Below are 16,403 nucleotides of genomic sequence, written 5' to 3'. Positions count from 1 at the left end.
TCAATATTCCTCCCCCCCCCCCTCTGTCCTCGTGTAGCTTTGGGCCTTCTTGTCGTGGCCTGTTGTCTTTTCTTCGTCTTGAGACCTGTGGTGCCACCACCTCCTGGGTAGGTCCCTGTTTTTACTTTACAGTATCCACTCAATTTAACGGCCTATATGGGGCTGTAACCTGGTCGTTATTTCCGGAGCTCCGTTATTTCCGAAGTTAAGTCGGGTCGGGTAATTTTTCAAGTAACATTCGGGTAGGATATATTTTATACTGTATAACTAAAATTAAATAAAGTTCATTGTGTAATTGCGTTCCAATTTAGTGCTATGCCGACGATTAAGCCAGCTGGTGGCTGCTGCATGGATGATGTTTGAACACGGTCTGATCAAGTCCAGATGGGTGGGAAAAAAATTGGTTCGTTCCTTTGTATTGCAAAATATTTCATGTATCAATCAGTAATTGTTAATATTTTCTCAATAAAATTTTAGAGATGTGTTTTGTTTAACCTGAACAGTGCAGGTAATATATTTTTAATGTTATGACACAGGCTGTGGCGACCAGGCCATAACAATGACGATCGAGCCTTGTCACTGAGAGCTAGCCAAGACAAAATATTTTAAGCTCGTGTTTTCTCTGCTAATGATAGAATATACATTCGCAGAGATTAATATGTAGCTTTTGTTGAAAAAAAACTACGTTGAAATACTATAATAAAATTGGTAAATTGACTTACTTTTAATGAAGCTGAAGATTACGAAGCTGTGAAGCTGTGAAGATTACGTCATCCTCTGCAGCGCTTGTTTTATATTGTTCAGTATTATATACAGGGTACATACAGTATGAACACTTATTTTCAGGCATTCACTTCACACAACAGCTAGCCTTACTACTAATTCACATGAGTTCTAATTCACAATTGAAAATTATTTCTACTGTATATTTACATTGTACAGTATCTTTTTGTCAAGGCTTAAATAATCATTAACACTTACAATACTGTACTCTATCAACACTTTTTACACTAATTTATATGCCTTTCAATCATATTTTATATCGTTAGTGGAGGCTACACGACTTTTGATGGGAATTCAGCATCAGCGGGTGCAACATGGCTTGCAGAGCATTCGTTGCTGGCGGATGCTCCATGACTTGTCGATGGGAATTCAGCATTGGCGGGTGCAGCATATCTTGCAGAGCATTCGTTGCCGGCGGAGGCTGCACGACTTATCGATGGAAATTCAGCATCGGCGGGTGCAGCATAGCTTGCAGAGCATTCGTTGCCGGCAGAGGCTGCACGACATGTTGATGGGAATTCAACATCGGCTGGTGCAGCATGGCTTGTAGGGCACTCGTTGCCAACGGATGCTGCATGACCTGTTGAATTCCCAGTGGGTGCTTTCACAAACCGTTGAAATCCTGAATTTATCTATTTTTGTCTGAATCTGATTTTCTCTGGCTAATATTCTGAGACATTGCTCTCAGCCGCGCGAGTTAACAGTAAACAATGCGGTCACACGGCTAGGCACAGTCCGTTCTAGGGCCGTGGGAAAAAAAATACCTATTGCCTATACAGGCATACCTCAGAATGCGAGTTTAATCCGTTCCTGGAGACGCCTCGCCTTCCGAAAACTCGCATTCCGAAGTTAATTTCCCCATAAGAAATAAAGGGAAATGAATTAATCCGTTCCTGACTACCCCAAAAACCCCACATCAAACTAAATTTTTATACCTAATTTACCTAATTCATCTAAATAAACCTACAAAACTATGTTCCAGTTATTACTTACCTTGCTGTCGAGTGCTGTAGGCGTATGGAAGATGGTGAGGAGGGGGGAGGAGGAGAGGAGTTTCTGTTTGGAAGGGGAGTCCCCTTCCATAATCACATCAGGCAGTGAGGACCTTTCTGGTGTGCTCTCCCTGGGACGTTTAACCTGAGTGCCACTAGGTCCTGGTTGAGGCTCACTGCTCGATTTCCTCACCACAAATTTGTCCATGGAAGCTTGCTTTTCCCTTCTTCGCAAGCTCTCTCTGTAGTAAGGCATCACATTGTCATTGAAAAGATTAAGACAACGGCCTACTACAGCTTTGTCTGGGTGAGTATGTTCAATAGTTGTTTGAATCTCTTCCCACATCTGACACACCTTCTTAATTACTGCAGAAGGGACACTCGCTGGTGCTGTTGGTGCTGCTGCCACCTCCTCCTCCACTGCAGAATCATTCGCTGCTGTGTTGGCTTGCTGTTCCTGTTGAAGGGCTAGGAGTTCTTCGGTGGTCAGTTCTTCGTTGTGTTCTTCCACCAACTCCTCCACATCATCACCATCCAATTCCAAGCCCATTTGCTGCCCTAGACTAACAATTTCCTCAACAATAGGCGCATCATTTATAGGCTCAAACCCCTCAAAGTCTAGTTCTCTCACACCTTCAGGCCACAATTTTCTCCAGCCAGAGATCAGGGTTCTTTGAGTCACTTCTTGCCAGGCTTTGTCAACGAGTTTTAAAGCACTACAAATGTTAAAATGCTCTCTCCAGAACTCTTTGAGGGTCAGGTTTGTGGCTTCAGTCACTTCAAAACATTTCCGGAAAAGTGCCCTTTCATACAGTTTCTTAAAATTCGCTATGATTTTCTGGTCCATAGGCTGAATTAGAGGAGTGGTGTTAGGAGGAAGGAATTTAACTGTGAGGAATTTATTGTATTGAGGCATCAAATCATCTTCCAAGCCTGGAGGATGAGCAGGAGCATTGTCAAGGAGAAGCACGGCTTTGAGTGGCAATTGTTTCTCCTGCAGATATTTTTCTATGGCAGGGCACACCACTTCATTCACCCACTCCGAAAAAATAAGCCTAGTGACCCATGCTTTTTTATTAGACTTCCACATCACACACAAACGGGTTTTCTGCACATTATACTGTTTGAAAACCCTTGGATTTTCAGAATGATACACTAGCAAGGGTTTAATTTTCAAATCGCCACTCGCATTTGAACACAGCACAAGCGTAAACCTATCTTTCATAGGCTTGTGTCCAGGCAAGGATTTTTCCTCCTTGGTAATGTATGTCCTCTTAGGCATTCTTTTCCAAAACAGTCCTGTTTCGTCACAATTAAACACTTGTTGCGGTAGGTATCCCTCATCCTCTGCAAACTCTTTAAATTCGTCAATAAATCGTCCAGCGGCTGGTTTGTCTGAGCTGGCTGCCTCCCCATGCCTTGTAACACTATGGATACCACTTCTCTTTCTAAATTTTTCAAACCAGCCCCTGCTTGCCTTAAACTCTTTCTTATCTGCATCACTCGTTGCAGGGGTCTTCTTTAGAAGGTCTTCGTGCAACACCCTGGCTTTCTCACAAATCATGGCCTCCGAAACACTATCACCACTCAACTCCTTGTCGTGTATCCAAATTAATAACAACTTTTCCACTTCTTCAAGTATTTGTGGTCTTTGTGCCGTTAATGTTCTTACTCCTTTTGCCACATTAGCACTCATAATCTTATTTTTCTTCTTAAGTATAGTGCATATTGTTGATGTGGCTTTCTTGTACTGCCTACAAAGTTCAACAACACGTGTACCGTTCTCATGCTTCCGAATGATCTCTTGTTTCTCCTCTATTGTCATCCTCACATGAGCTTTCTGGCCTTTATCCTTACCACTGGCTTTCTTGGGACTCATGGTGAGATATATAATAACAAATTGTATAGACAAATCACCAAAAATCCAACAAAACACTGAAAATCCGCGACAAGAATTGATGTGGGGGTAGTCACTGAGCGCGAGACAATGGTAACCTGAGGGGCAGCGGGGCAGAGGGGCGACGATCGCCGAACCACCACGCGCTAGGTCGGCTGTACGCGTATCAACAAACTCGCGTTCAAACTCGCCTCCCGAAGTAACCATCGCCTTCCGAGACAAATTTTTGGAGTAAATACACCTCGCCTTCCGAAAACCTCGCATACAGGGACAATCGCATTCCGAGGTACCACTGTACTATAAAAGGTATTTAATAAGAAAACAAAGAATTTTGTTTAATAACAATTGTTTTAAAATATTTTATTAATAATAATTTAGAATTTTCTTCATAAAACTGAATCATTTTAAAAGAAAGTTAAGATTTAATATACCACTCTGGATGATCGCCTGGTCACCATGTGAGGGGCTGCCGATGCCAAAACAAACCCAATACCGACCGTCGGTAATATCGACCACCAGACTGGTATACGAGGCTCCAGATACCGATCTCCCAAACCGGTCGTTAATATCGGCAGATCGGTATAAAAGAGGATGTTAAATTGAGTGGATACTGTACTTACCTTTAGCTAGTTAGCTTCAGGGAGCCGCCGGGGCTCCCTACAGAAAACCAGCTTTGAATGCAATGAAACGCCATTTTCTGGGTAAGCCCTGGAGGCTCCCTGATATGTGGTCGGTTTGTCATCATTCTACGAACTGGTTAGTTGCCTGAGCGGCTTCTCCTCCCCCCCTTTTGGAAAAGGGGTTGTTTCTAACAAGGGGGTGCGCTAGTTGGATGACGATTTGCTTGTTTGTTTTCTTTTGGGAGAGTTCTTTGGCTTTGTTCAGACGTAGGTTGCAATTTTCACCAGTTGGGGGTTTGTATTGTTTTGCCTATCTGTCTGGGTGCCCTCCCCAGTTGATGGCAGATATGACATACTCTAAATGTAGAGCTCATATGGCCATTGCTCCCTGCACTTCTCTGAGTGGACCAAGGGCCAAATTCACAAAGCAGTTACGCAAGCACTTGCGAACCTGTACATCTTTTCTCAATCTTTGGCGGCTTTGTTTACAATAATTAAACAGTTAATGAGCTCTGAAGCACCAGAAGCCTGTTTATAACAAAAACAACAGTTGATTGGGAAGTTTTCAAGCTTGTAAACTGTGTAATAAATGTAACCAAAGCCTTCAAAGATTGAGGAAAGATGTACATGTTTGTAAGCACTTGCATAACTGCTTCGTGAATCTGGCCCCAGGTTTTGACTTGTGGTCTCTGGTAGGCATAAAGAACTCCCGTGAATAATGACCCCAAACTAATATTGCACATGTCAGTTTGGATAGTTGGATAGCTTCAGGAACCTTCCGGGGCTCGCCCAGAAAATGGCGTTTCATTACAGTTAACGCTGGTTTTTTCATCTCAGTCGTGATTGTAACTAATTTTGGTTTTGCTTGGCTCGCATCACTAACGTTCACTAACTTTTTTAAGTGCTATGGTGACTTATTAACATTAGGAATATAAAAAATATCCAAGAAAACACAAAGTTTAGGTAAGTCTGAGTGATGTGTATACTGAACGACAGCTACTGGAAAACTGACTCGTCGGGGATGCATGTTTACGTTTTGTGTGCCGAACAAACAGTTGACTACCAAACATGAGCACAGCAGTCAAGTGGGGGGAGGGGGGGGGCGGCTGTTTGAGTACCGAGGTTCCACTATAGTTTGTATCTTTATCTACAGTATATCTGATATGAGTATGAGACAGTACAGGAGCAAGCACTGTACCTTGGAAAAACAACTTATAACCACATAACTGCGCCAACCAAGTATTCTCGGTCGGTAGGAATCTGCGCCAACCGAGAAAACTATTTTTTATTTTTTCGTACCCCACTCTAAATGTGTGCAAGGTTGGTTGTGTACGAAATGGACTCTTAGGACCTCCAGTGAGAGGCAGCCATCTTGGAAAAAATTCCCAGAATGCCCTAGGGCTGCTGGCTGGGTTCTGAGTGAGCAACCATGGGTGGCGCATGCGCCTCTGGCTCCCAAACACCTGTCCAACACAGTGTTGAAAGATAGCGCTCTGTCGGTGAAATTCAAACCTTATTGTTTGAAGAACATAAGGGTCATAATATTGGTGAAGCTAGACGCAATAAGAACCTAACACAAAGGCTAAGAACCTAAGTGACAAAGGCTATAGGCCCAGATGGAATCACCCCTTGGATACTAAAGGAAGGAGCAGAAGAACTGTGCCTACCACTCCATAGTGTATAACAAATCACTGGCAACAGGGGAACTGCCAGAAATTTGGAAAGCAGCTAACGTAGTCCCGATATACAAGAAAGGGGATAGACAGGAGGCACTGAACTACAGGCCAGTGTCCCTAACCTGCATACCATGCAAACTGATGGAGAAGATTGTGCGAAGCAAGCTAGTGGAGCATCTGGAGCGAAAGAACTTTGTAACACGGCATCAACATGGGTTCAGGGATGGCAGGTCCTGCCTCACAGGGTTACTTGAATTCTACAACCAGGCAACAAAAATAAGGCAAGAAAGAGAAGGGTGGGCAGACTGCATATTTTTGGATTGTCAGAGAGCCTTTGATACAGTACCACACAAGAGGCTAGTGAAAAAGCTGGAGATGCAGGCTGGAGTGAAAGGGAAGGTATTCCATTGGATAAAGGAGTACCTAAGCAACAGGAGACAATGAGTCAGTGTGAGGGGTGAGGTCTCAGATTGACGAGACGTTACAAGTGGAGTCCTGCAGGGGTCAGTCCTTGGACCTATACTGTTTCTGATATATGTAAATGATCTCCCAGAGGGTATAGAATTGTTTCTCTCAATGTTTGCCGATGATGCAAAAATTATGAGGAGGATTGAAACAGAGGATGATAGTAGGAGGCTACAAGATGACCTAGACAGACTGAGTGAATAGTCCAACAAATGGCTGTTGAAGTTCAACCCGAGTAAATGCAAAGTAATGAAACTAGGCGGTGGAAACAGGAGGCCAGACACAGGATACAGAACAGGAGATGAAGTACTTAATGAAACGGACAGAGAGAAAGATCTAGGAGTTGATATCACACCAAACCTGTCTTCTGAAGCCTACATAAAAAGAATAACATCTGCGGCATATGCGAGGCTGGCTAACATCAAAACAGCGTTCAGGAACCTGTGTAAGGAATCATTCAGAATCTTGTAGACCACATATGTAAGACCAATCCTGGAGAATGTAGCCCCAGCATGGAGCCCGTACCTTGTCAAGCACAAGACGAAGCTGGAAAAAGTCCAAAGGTATGCCACTAGACTAGTCCCAGAACTAAGATGCACGAGTTACGAGGAAAGGCTGCGGGAAATGCACCTTACGACACTGGAAGACAGAAGAGTAAGGGGAGACATGATCACAACCTACAAAATCCTCAGGGGAATCGACCGGGTAAACAAGGACTATTCAACACTGGTGGGACGCGAACAAGGGGACACAGGTGGAAACTGAGTACCCACATGAGCCACAGGGACGTTAGAAGGAACTTATTCAGTGTCAGAGTAGTTAACGGATGGAATGCATTAGGCAGTGATGTGGTGGAGGCTGACTCCATACACAGTGTCAAATGTAGATATGATAGAGCACAGTAGGCTCAGGAATCTGTACACCAGTTGATTGACAGTTGAGAGGCGGGACCAAAGAGCCAAAGCTCAACCCCCACAAGCACAAATAGGTGAGTACAAATATTTGAGTACAAAGGTCGGATGCAAGTGATACAGCACCTATGAGGACGATACAGCGAGTGTATCCAGTTGTAGCTCTGAGTGTCATCCTTGCAATCCTATGCTATCTCCAATTTATTTAGAGGATACATAGATGAATCGTGTTCTGCGTTCAGTGATGATGCATCTGATACAAGTAGCATAGATGAACAGTGTTAGCGGCTTCCATGGTGGTGTTTTCCATAGATATTTTCAAGAATACCTGAATCTCTTCCTGACTGATGGACACTCTTTGAGGCAAGCTGAATCTCTTCCTGTGTGGGATCATACAAAGCGATCTTTTTAAGACTACCTTACAAATTGATCTTTTCCTATAATCTTTTCAATACAGTACAACCTCGATTCAACGTACTATATGGGACCAACCCCAGTTCGTTGGAGCGTTGGATTCGTTGCAAGAGGTGACCTTCAGGAGGCGTTTGTGTCAGTGTCTTTTTTTTTCTTGTACACAATAAAAATGCATTATCATATTACATACTCTACCCTGTATATTACTTCTCTACTAAAAAATACTGTAATTCATAAATTTACCTTATTGTTGAAGTCATGTCCATCTTGAAGTTTCGTAACGTTGTGAATGCTCTACATTAAATATGTACTGCAGTGCATTATGCCGTTAGCACTGTGTTCATTAAAAGTAGTTCTGCTGTATGTTGAGTACTACAATACAGTTTATGAAAACTATTGTACACTAAAATTACTGTAACTTTAATTTTAACACTGTGTACACACTTAAATTTAACACTTGTTCTAACTGTTCACGCTGCACACGATGTTTTTAGATGTTTGCATCAGCTTTGCTGGTGCTCGCTGCTGCTGTGGGTTCAGCTGCTTCTGAGCTGGTGCTGGCTGCTGTTGTACCAGTGCTGGGTACAACTGTGCTTGTGCTGGGTACGACTGTTGTACCAGTGCTGGGTACAACTGTGCTCGTGCTGGGTACAGCTGTTCTCGTGCTGGGTACTGCTGTTCTCGTGCTGGGTACGGCTGTTCTCATGCTGGGTACGGCTTTTCTCGTGTTGGGTACGGCTGTTCTCGTGCTGGTTGATTTTCTGCTACTAGTTCTTGCAAAATATTGCTTCATTTTTGGCATTAATAAGGCACTATTAGTAAGCCCCTGAGACATTTTGTTTTATAACCAAATAGCTGTAGTAAAAAAATGGTCAATTCCACGATTATTCTTCCACCGGCGGATAAATACTGTACGTCAATCGCAGACAAAGCTAAGAGCACTGGGTGCACACTGTACGAACGCAGACTAAGTCTATACGTACACCCTTCAGTAGGCTCGTGTTTAAGCCTGATCCAGTAACATAAATTTCTCTTAAATATTCGATTTACATCAAATTATATATTTTGGGTTATATATTTAGTTTAGCAACATTATTACGATAACAAGAGCTATAAAAAATACTTATTTTGGAACTGATTTATTAATTTAATTATTTCGAAGCCGTTGGTCACTGAACTGTGGCGACGAAATCGAACAAAACACTGCCTGGTGTTGTTCGATTTCCAGTAACATATATTTCTCTCAAATATTAAATTTACATGAAATTATATATTTTTGGGTTGCATATTTAGTTTAGCAACATTATTACGATAATAAGAGCTATAAAAAATACTTTGGAGCTGATTTATTAATGTTATTATTTCGAAGCCGTAGATCGCTGAACTGTGGCGACGAAATCAAACACGACAAGCATGGTGTTGTATGGACAGGGATTAAACCTGTCCACTCGTGCTGGAGTTGTGCTGCAATAACGTGAATAATTTCTCAAATAGCAGATATCTATCTTATTACAGTATATTTTTGGTTTTATTAAGTTTAGTTTAATTAGGATAATAAAGAGTTATTAAAACACCAGTTTTAGAAATGATTTATTAATGTGAAACGTTCAAAGCCATGGGTCACTGAACTATGACAACACAGACGAAAGTGAGTAAAACCTCACTGTAAAGTGAGGTTTACTGTACAGTATTCCCTTATCTGTCCACCCTCACTCATCTTGTTTCATCACAGAAAATGTATATAAGAAGATTTCAACATATTAGCTAGCTATTGACGCTTCAGCCTTTAAATTAATTTACAAAGATACGTGTGCCACAAAACGGTGAACGAAAATCATTGAAACTCAGTCGAAACTCAGTTGTGTGGACGACTCTGGTTGGTGTTTGGTTAACATGCGTCACTTCTTGTGGACCATTCTGGCTGGTGTTTGGTTCATATGATTCACTTGTTGTGTGGTCCACTTGTGTGATCCAACTTGTCTTATGAAGGAATTATTAATTGTAATTTGTGATAGAATGAATCAGTTTTCCACCACTCTGTGAACTCTGTCCCAACATTGTAAGGTTGTGGACCACTTGTGGTCCACTTGTGTGGTCCACTTTTGTGGTCCATTTGTGTGGTCCATTTGTGTGATCCAACTTGTCATATGAAGGTATTATTAATTGTAATCTGTGATGGTATGGTAAAGTTTTCTACCACTGTGAACTCTGTCCCAACATCGTAAGCTTGTGGACCACTTGTGGACCACATGTGCGGTCCACTTGTGTAGTCCACTTGTGTGATCGATCTTGTCATATGAAGGAATTAATAATTGTAATCTGTGATAGAATGTGAAAGTTTTCCACCAGTCTGTGAACCCTGTCTCGACGTCGTAAGCAAATCCGAACATCCCCCGCTTCGGCGAACCATTGTTCGTCGAACCGGGTAAGTAAATGTGGCCTGAAAAGTGTGCGAACTAGCCGGAGATTCGTTGAATCGGGGTACGTTGAATCGAGGTTGTACTGTACTACCTTATGCTCTACAAGCTTGGCTACATACAGCCTACAAGTACTAAAGCCAAGGGTGTACGTGAGTGCGTTATTTGCAAGCACACAGAATGAAGAAACAGGAAGCAAAAATTTATCTGTACCTGGTGCAATACAGCAAAGTCATGCTGTGCACCTTGGACTACTTTGTTGATTATTACTCACTTCCGAAGTACTGAGTGTGTAATACAGTGTGTTACTGTGTAAATAGTGTGTGAAACTGTACATATTGTAATTTTAGTGAATTTTTAACAAGTAATATTGGGACAATACACATTTATTGTGGACACATTACTGACACATGTATCACAGTTCCATGGAACATTATGAACGTTCTACTATATACATATTGTAAAGGACACACATATGCATCATATACTGTACGATAAAAAAAATACAAATAAAACCGCATTGGAAATACATAGAACAAATAATTGAAAATATATTTGTGGCAACACCCGGTGCTTGAATGGCCCACGCGACCGTGTCTGGGCGACTCATGCAAGGGGGACCAGGCCCTGATGACGTCCCCACACCTTGTCCACGTCCCCACAGCCAAGGTAAGTGGAATTTGGTATTTATTTTTACATAGACATGTATAGGGAAGGGAATTTATCATTATACGAAGAAAAAAGAATTTTTTGGGGAACTTTATTTCATGCGCACAGGGGGAATTTTACAATAAACTCGGCGCAGCACAGTGGTTAATGGTAGATTATTTTTATTTTACTTTGTTGACTTTTACTCTGGGTTCAGTTCATTAGACGATTAATGATTCATCTTCCTACTTTACCAGTACAGTAATTCCTTTTGAATGCATCTATGTGCAAATAGCATCATGGTCACATTTGTCAAACGTGTCCTCAAAATCTGTGTATATTACATCGGTATTTTGCTTGTCTACTATACCATCTAAAGCTGTGTCATAATGGTCTAGCTGTTATGAGAGGCAGGAGCACCCTGCTCTAAACCCATATTGTCCAGGGTTATGTAGATCATGTGACCCATGTGTTTTGTAAGCTTACTTCTTAGCATCCTTTCAAAACGTTTATGATGTGTGATGGTGCCGTTAAATCAAGCAACATTGGAGAATTTCAGATTACCAAAGATTAAGTAAAGAAACCGTAAGCTGAAACGAAAAAGCTGATTGATCATATAGAATCTCATCGTGGACACTAAAAGTGCAGGCAGAAGAACTATGCATGCCATGCAATGGTGTATAATAAGCCACAGGAAACAGGAGATCTGCTAAGAAGTTGGATGAAAGCTAATATAGTTCCAATATACAAGAAGGGTGATTGACAGGAGGCACTGAATTACACAGAAGAGTTCCTAAATTTCATGCCATGCAAGGTGACAGAAGATTGTAAAAGACTAACCACATCATTGTAACACACCACTAACATGGGTTCAGTGATAGTAAATCTTGCCTCACAGGTTTAATAGAATTCTATGACCAGACAACAAAAATTAGACAAGACAGATAAGGCTGGGCAGACTGCATATTTTTGGATTGTCAGAAAGCCTTTGATTTCAGTATCCTATAAGAGGCTAGTGCGTAAGGTGGAGAAGTCGGTAAGTTAATGTGACGGGTGAGATCTCATCCGTCACCAGTGGAGTCCCATAGGATTCAGTACTCAGATCTGTCCTATTTCTGATATAAGTAAATAATCTTCCACAGGGAATAGACTCATTCCTCTCAATGTTTGCTGATGCAAAAATTATAAGGAAGGTATAGTGACTTAACAACCCGCTGGGAGAGGTCTTCAAGATGGAGTTCCTATTCAAGGTGACAGATCAACCTTGTAATTTAATCCCTATTGTCGGGACAGGAGACTTGTACTTAGACTTCTCGTAGTCCCCCGCTTCCACTACACATAAGGGGCATAACTGGCCGACCCCTCACAGTGTTCAAGAGAGAACTGGATAAGCACCGTCAAAGGATACCTGATCAACCAGGATGTGACTCATACGTCAGGCTGCGAGCAGCCGCGTCCAACAGCCTGGTTGATTAGTACGGCAACCAGGAGGCCTGGTCGACGACCGGACCGCGGGGACGCTAAGCCCCGGAAGCACCTCAAGGTAACCTCAAGGTAAGGTTAAGACAAAGGAAGATAGCAAGAGACAAGATAACCTGGATAAACTGAAGGCATTGTCTAGCAAATGGCTGCTAGAGTTTTAACTCAAGTAAGTGAAAAGTAATGAAACTAAGTGTAGGGAGCAGGAGGCTGGATACAAAATTCTAAATGGGAGATGAAATTCTTCAAGAATTGTGTAGAGAGAAAGATATGAATGTTTTAAAAAAGCATTTGGACAAATTCCTGTGGAAGTACTAGGTTGCAGTAGGTATATGAGCCTGTGGGTGCTGCAAGTAACAGTCTGATAGAGCAAGCTATCACCAGGCAAGCCTGGCCCTAATCTGGGCATAACCCTTAAACTGCGCAACATATCATATGATGTGTTGAATAACTTGCTATAAATTGCACATCACGTCATATGATGTATTGGAGTACTACGCAAGATTTAAACGGCCCTTGGATACACAGGTTTCACCTTGCCTTCATCAGGGGCTCTTGTAAACAGACGCCATTTAAAAAAAAAAATCGTGGGCCACATTCCCGGGTGTGAGGGCGAGCCTCAGTAGTAAGTGAGCCACCAAGTCTGGCGCACGCAGCATGAGCTCACAGCACTGCTGTTCAGCTTGTGACCCAAAGCATCGCCTAAAAATGCCATAATATATATGTTCATGCTTTTATTTAGCGATGATAGTATTACAGAAGACCCCTGACTGTGATCAAAATGACCAGGATTCTGATAATAGCAGGATTGTTGTGATAATTAGGGCTGTAGTGGGAGGAGTAATCTTGGTGGGGAGGGAGATAGTGTTGTCTGCTGACTGTGTGATCACCTTTTACTGTCTGGACTCACTATAGCAGCTTAGTTGTTCGCTATGGTGAACAAAACATGCAGATAGGTATATATAACGTCTGTATATAGTGAATAAAAGCAAAAACAGTGTGGTGGGAGGAGAATGGTGGCGAGGTGAGGTGACGGAGGGAGCAAGTGACAGCCAGTTGCGGGCTGCCACTTCCTGCCACTGCCACTCAGCATACCAACTTAGTGGTTCGTTATGGTGAACACAAATGTAGATACTTATATATAATGTGTATATATAGTATAATAACAGCAAAAGGAGTGTGGGGGAGAAGCCAGTTTGGTGAGGGAGGTGGCAACATCTGCATGGTTTATCATGCTGGGTAGGGGTGGCCACTATGCTCTTTGGGCACTATACCGGCTTAAACAGTTATGGTGAACAAAACATGTAAATATTTATATATAATGTGTGTATATAGGGTAATAACACCACAAACAGTATTGTTGGGGAAGAAATTTTAGTGCGTCTGACCTTGAATGTGTGAGGGAGGCAGCCGCCAGCTGACTGTAGTGACGTCTCTAGTGCCTGAACTATATCAGCTTAGTTGTACAGTTGTGGTGAACAAAACATGTAGTACTTGTATATATAACGTTTGTATATAGTGAATAAAAGCAAAAACAGTATGGTGGGAGGAGAATGTGGACTAGTGAGGTGTTGAGGGAGTGAGTGGCAGCGAGTGGCTGGCTGTTGTGTTGCGGTCACTCCTCATTGCTTTTTGACTCATAATACCGACTTAGTGGTTTGTTATGGTGAACAAAACATACAGATACTTATATATAACCTGTGTATATAGTGTAATAACTGACAAAGTATTTGTTCACTGTTTGATGAACATAATAATTGAATCAACAATATGCACACCATAATTTTGAGTACAGCGATGATTCACACATTTTATTATATAAATATATCACACTACACACTATTGAATAATATTACAGCAAAAAAACAAAAAAAATCAGACATTGAAATAATTAGGTAATTATCTTTTTGTGGCCACTCCTGCCTGACAGTTGGGGCGGCAGAACGTCTGGGACACATGACGAGTCGGTGCCTGTTTTTTGCCAGACCTCCCCCGCCCTATAGTGGGCAAAATATGCCACTTACGATTTTTTTTTATTATTTTTATCATGATCAGAAAACACGAGTAGAACTTTCAAAAGTAACTACAGGCACTGTTAGAATGATGCTGTACCTAGACCGAGATAAGTTTTTCTTGAAATCCCAGTGTGGGCTTCAAAGGATGCGTTCTACTGCACACATCCTTATTAGGTGGAATTTGTCATATGTAAGGCATTTGCTTCCAAAAACATCACATCAATCTTTTAGTTTTATTTTTCCTAACAGGCCTATATGGTATGAAACATTTGATCTTGTGAAAATTTCATGATTTCGGTCTCAGGAAGGATGCCCATTTTTATTAAGAGTTTCTCTGTCACAGAAGCATACTCTAATCCCTACAATCTCTTTAAATTGCTATTGGTTGCAGCTGAATTGTTTGGCTGTCAAAATATTTTTACTGGTGTCCAGTACATGTCTGGTTACAAGCAATCTGATTATGCATTTAAGACTTGCTTCATCCCTCTTGTTTCTCTCAAGGTATTCTGTACTCATCTGGAAATTACGTTTCTCTGCCACCTTTGGGTTTTGCAGCATATTGGGATTGCCACTGTTGATATCATCAGGCTTAAGGAAATTACAATGATGGTTTGCCCTACCTCATTTTCCCAGATGCCATTACTAATAAGAAAAAGATTGCTCATTTGGTTTATTTCACACCCACATTGAGCATAGTTACCATTGATCTTTGGCCCTTTCCATAAATGTGATGTTTGTGTGGTTTCCCTTGGTGTGCACCCGAGACTGTTCAACACGCTTCTTCTACACATATGGGGCATAACTGGCCGACCCCCTCACAGTGTTCAAAAGATAACCGATAAGCACCTCCAAAGGATACCTGATCAACCAGGATGTGATTCGTACGTCAGGCTGCGAGCGGCCACGTCCAACAGCCTGGTTGACCAGTCCAGCAACCAGGAGGCCTGGTCGACGACTGGGCCGCAGGGACATTAAGCCCCGGAAGTACCTCAAGGTAACCTCAAGGTAGCCCTTGTGGGTAAGAATGTCTCACACTCAAAGAATTTCAGTGAAGATTTCTTAGCCATTTATGATGTCATATATGAGAGTACTGTATATTATAATTTATCCTTTGGAAGATGGTTCTTAATCTGTGTGTGAGTCATACTAGGGAAATGAAACACTGCCTTTCAGTCTGTTTATTGTGTGCTTGTCAGTCACTTGATTTGTGTAAGAATCTTTCTTGGCAGAGATTGCACACTGATATAAAATGCAGCTCATCACAGCTTAACTTGTACTGCTACAGCATCAACCTTCTATTGCTCTATTTTCTTTCCCAAAGTTAACAAGAACAAATACTCTTACTGAATTTTTAGAATATAGTAAATGTAAAAAAAAAAACAAAAAAAAAAACACGGAATTAGGTCAGGGACACTTAAGTATACAAAATCATTGAACCACGTAAGCGACTTCCTGCTTTTCGTACTTTGCCTAATGATTGAGATAGCAGATGGCTTCCGGATGCCATCCAACCACTGTGATGACCTATCTTGAGGTGAACTTAGGCTTTTATTCACAGGGTCTTCTGTGCTATGAATGATGGGAGTTGTAGAATCATTATGTATGAATAACAACTGCTGTTCTTCAATCTAATAGTGTACAAATGTAATATTTTGGCCTTCATCATCACCAGTGAGGTTTCACAAGTTCATGGAGGAGCCTTTAGTGTTGTATCTCATCAATCACATTGAGGACAGCAAGACAACAGCACCTAAGTCTTTTTCTGTAGGGAGCCCTGTCGGCTCCCTGGAGCTATCGGACTGATATTAGCTATATTAGTCTGGGGCTTCAGTCACATGGAGTTCAGCCTACTGTGAACCACGAGCCAGAACCTGGTCCCTTCAGAGAGGCAGAGGAAGCAATGGCCTTTGAAAACTCCACTCTTTGAGAGTATATTCATGTCTGCCATCAACCGGGATTAGGCACCCAAAAAGATAGGCGCCCCAAAACAGACTCCAACTGGTAGAAAATTGCAACCAAGAGCAAATAGAGTCCAAGAGCTCCCCCCACCCCCCACCCACTCTCAAGAAAAACAAGGTAAGAAGCA

General features: G+C 41.9%; 1 protein-coding gene across 1 annotated transcript in view; it reads left to right on the top strand.

Moving 5' to 3' along the window:
- Positions 1–16,403, top strand: part of LOC123769471 (serine-rich adhesin for platelets) — a 177,982-nt gene that overhangs the window by 74,448 nt on the left and 87,131 nt on the right. The window lies entirely within an intron of this gene.

Source organism: Procambarus clarkii, chromosome 63 (genome assembly GCF_040958095.1).
Source record: "Procambarus clarkii isolate CNS0578487 chromosome 63, FALCON_Pclarkii_2.0, whole genome shotgun sequence".
NCBI lineage: Eukaryota > Metazoa > Arthropoda > Malacostraca > Decapoda > Cambaridae > Procambarus > Procambarus clarkii.
This window is presented reverse-complemented; position numbering and strand designations above follow the sequence as displayed.